At 45.5% G+C, this 4197-nt stretch overlaps 1 pseudogene; it reads right to left on the bottom strand.

Moving 5' to 3' along the window:
* Positions 1–306: 306 nt before the first annotated feature.
* On the bottom strand, positions 307–1671 carry LOC103732841 (annotated as a pseudogene).
* Positions 1672–4197: the final 2526 nt, after the last annotated feature.

Genomic DNA, 4197 nt, shown 5'->3' on the forward strand with positions numbered 1-4197 from the left:
TCCTCCTCTTCATCATCAAAAACATACTCTTAGTTTGCTTTACAGTCCAATTTACAAATGGTCCCCTTAAAATACAGCATGCCCCAAAGCCTTCTGAGTTTGAAATGTAGCCTGCAGCACTCTTTCTACAGAAGCCCTGAAGGATCACAAGAAGCTTTCTTAAAAACAACAACACAAAAGTTCCAGTTGGATGAAACCATTTTTCAACTGAGCTTAAAAAACCAAATTTTCAGAAATACAAGAGGACAGGAAACAGATTACTTGGGTTTTTTTTTTGTTTTTGTTTTTTTTTCTCTCTCTCTCTCTCTACGTCTTTTCACATCTTTTATGAATGCAGCTACGATGTTTCCTCCACTGATACACACATAATAGGGTGGACAGCGTGGTTACCACCAGGACCAGAAGTGGGCTCAGACCGCAGCTGGGAGGAGCAGCCATTGATTTTGTGGTTGTGTGGCTGGAAGTACCAGCGATACCATCCTTTTCATAATCGCAATCAGAAAGACAGAGGTGTGTATTGCCTTACACATTGGATTTTAGTTTCTGCACCTGCAAATTTGCACAAGGTGGCAAGACATGTGTGGAAATTTCATTCTCAGACCCTGATGGCCCCAGAGCCTTGTTCTTGACCTGGACGGGCTGCCACACAGTCACATCGGAGTCATTGCCAAAGGCTTGAATTGCATTTTTGAGACATGTATTGTCTTTGAAGAAACTGAGAAATTTCAAGCACTCCTCTAGGTCATTACCACTGTTGCTGCAGTCACACCACGGGGCCAAACTGAGGCTGCTGGAATCTATGTAGTTGGGGGTCATGACTGTGCTAATCAACCCTGAGTAAGCCAGAAGGCAGTCTGCATAGTTCTCCTTAAGACAGCTGCTGACAGACCTGGACTCTGGCTGGCAGTTGGTAAAAAACATCTAGGAGGCGAGATCTACAGATGTAATTCGCCTTGCAGGAGTCCTGCAAATTCAAACAGTTGGGTTTCTCCCGCTCTTTGTAGGAGCACACAGGCATGATGGTCTGTCGCCACCTCTCTGTGCAGGCAATGTCCCTGCAGGAGCAGAAGAGCATCCCATAGCTATGCTTGGCTGGGACCTTGTCAAAGAACTGCCTGAGGGCCTTGTGGCACTTGCGGCGGTTGCAGACTTTGTTGGACATGTTGGTGGTGCACGAGGTGATGTAGGCAGACCTGTACTTCTTACAGGTGTCATCAAGGTTGCAAGCCTTGGCCGCATCCAGGCAGTTATTCCCCTTCGAAATGTGCTCCACTGATACGAACAGGACGGCACAGAATATATGATAATCTGCTGTTAACTGGTTCATATGGGGAATCTTCCAGCTGATCATTTCCCTGTAGACTCTGGTACATGCTCCAGTAGATTGCACAGGCAGTTCTTTTCTTTCTTCATGCCCCGCTTGCAGCGGCAGTTGTAGAGAGATTTTTGCTTCAGGGCTTCCATGGCACTGCGACACTCATCCTTGGCCTCCAGGCCGGAAGCCAGGCTGAAGTTGGTCTCCTTGCCCGCCACTCACTGCCTTAGCATGCAGTACTTGGTGCTGCAGCTCTGTTCTTTCAGGCACTGATCTCTGGCTTTCACGCAGTCAAGGCGGTCCCCGCCACTCACTTCGGCAGACAGGAGCAAATCCAGGAGTGGAGAGCTTAGCATGCTGCGATCCCCGTACGGGCCACCACTTGCCACAAGCCACGACTCTGACCAGCAGAGTCAAGGAAAAGACAACAGGAACTCCAAGATGAGGTTCACTTCACTTTCAAGTCTCTTCTCTTTATTGAACATTTGTATAAAGCTTTTATAGGGAAGCAGAGGGCGGAAGAAGCTGGGCAGGTAAGTTCTGCTGTTTACTGCACCTTCCACAGCCAGACCACGAGGCAGGATGTTTTTACAGGATGAAGAAATTTACAAGGTTGAGGCAGACAATAGTTACTATTTCTAGGCAGGGGGCCCATGGCTCCCTACAGTTTGTTTTGTTAAGACATGGTCTCCCTGAAGCCCCAGCCTGACTGGAACTCACTATGTAGACCAGGCTGACCTCGACCTTACAGAGATCCACCTGCCTCTGCCCCCAAGTGCTGGGATTAAAGGCGTGTGCCACCGCACCTGGCTTGTTTTGTTTCTTTTTTAGTTTCCAGTGGCAAATTCTCTGGAGATTCCCTCAGCTAAGAAGTCACTGACTCGCCAGGCATGGTGGCGCATGCCTTTAATTCCAGCACTTGGGAGGCAGTGGCAGATAGATCTTTGTGAGTTCAGGGCCAGCCTGGTCTACATAGTGAGTTCCAGGACAGCTGGGGCTACAGGGAGACCCTGTCTCTAACAACCATCCATAACTCCAGTTCTAAGGGATCTGACACCATCTCTGGCCTTTGCAGACATTTCACACACAGGTGCACTTTCATGTATTCAGGCAACACACATATACATAAATAAAAATAAATCTAAATAAATAAATAAATGGGTCAATGACCTTAATAGACCCCTCACCAAATAAGATATTTGGCAAATAAAACTATGAAAGACACCCCATATCCTATGCTGTCAGGAAATGCATATTGCACAGTGGGATGATATGGCACACTTATGACATGTTTTCATACTACCATGATACATACATGTCATTGTACACTTGCCCAAACCCATAGAATATGCAGCACCAGAAGTTACACCTGACGTAAACTATTAATTATAGATAGTAATGATGTCAACATAGGTTTATCAATTGTAACAAATGTATTACTATGTTGGAGGTATTAACAATGGGACTGTCATGACTGTGGGATTGCATGACAGTGGATGCCATGACAGTGGGATTTCCATGACAGTGGGATGCCATGACAGTGAGATGCCCATGACAGTAGAATGGCTGTGACAGTGGGAGGACTTGACAGTGGGATTGCCATGACAGTGGGATTTCCATGACAATTGGATGCCATGACAGTGGGATGCTATAACAGTGGGACTGCTGTGACAGTGGGATGCCATGACAGTGGGATGACATGACGGTGGGTTGCCACCAGAAGGTGCTACCCACATTTAGGGTGGTCTTCCCACTTTAAATAATCTAATCAAGAAAATCTCTCATGTACACCAGGCATGGTGACCCATGCCTTTAATCCCAGCACTCAGAATGCTGAGGCAGGTAGATCTGTATGAGATGGAGGCCAGCCTGTTCTATAAGTTCTAGGCCAGCTGGGGCTACAGGGAGACCATTTCTCAAAAAAAAAAAAAAAAAAAAAAAACAAAAAAGGCCCCAACAGCTTGCTTTTTTCAGCTTGCATTTTAGTTGGTTCCAGATCCAGTCAAGTTGACAACCAAGATTAGCCATCACACCACTCAATTTTGTCATGAACCTAAAGCTGCTCTAAAATACAAGTTCTATCAAAATAATTATAATTAAAGATAAAGGCAAGATATAAACACACGCTTGTATATATTGAATGATCAAATAAATCCCTGCCCACAGATGAAATCTTGAGGTCTATATCTACAAATTTGGTAATAAAAAGTCTTCTGGTCACTTCTAGTCATAAAAGTAATCTCATTTTAATGAATGTCTGGTCCTGTGATACAGGTAAAGCTCCAGAATTTACTTTCTGACCTCTGCCAGCTCAGGCTGGAGGGGAGCAGAGGAGGAAAGAAGATAGGGGCACCATTTTCTACATTTGCCTTACCCAATATCCCCAACATCATCCTCCTATACTAGGGGACTTCATGTCTCCAGAGTTGAAGAACAGAAAGCAGAGTTACAGAGTGTAAGAACACTGTTTTGGGGTCTTACTAAAGAGGTACTGTTATGTATGGGCCTTGGTGAGCTTGGATTTTTTGCCATGGAATATCAGTCCTTTCACCACAGACCTTTCCGGTGGCCTCTCACACAAATTCCTTGACATCTGATGTCCTCCAAGCCAGATGCTTTCTACCATCCTTGAGCCCCTGTTTCTGGCAAGCTACTCCAGAGGTCCTCATTCCTAAATCCCTAACACCTTTCCAGGTTACCCTTTTGAGCAATCTGTCTAAAACCACTCTATGATATGATCCATACTGGATCTTTTCTCCTATAAACTAGAAGTACATGCTATTCTCCAAGCAGCCAATTTTCTTTGCTCTGTCATCAGATCAGTTGGCCACCCATAGGCCTCTGAGTTGCAAGCTTTTCTAGAGCCTCTGAACTCTGCAGTC

This window comes from Nannospalax galili, unplaced genomic scaffold (genome assembly GCF_000622305.1).
Source record: "Nannospalax galili isolate Female #2095 unplaced genomic scaffold, S.galili_v1.0 scaffold334, whole genome shotgun sequence".
Taxonomy (NCBI): domain Eukaryota; kingdom Metazoa; phylum Chordata; class Mammalia; order Rodentia; family Spalacidae; genus Nannospalax; species Nannospalax galili.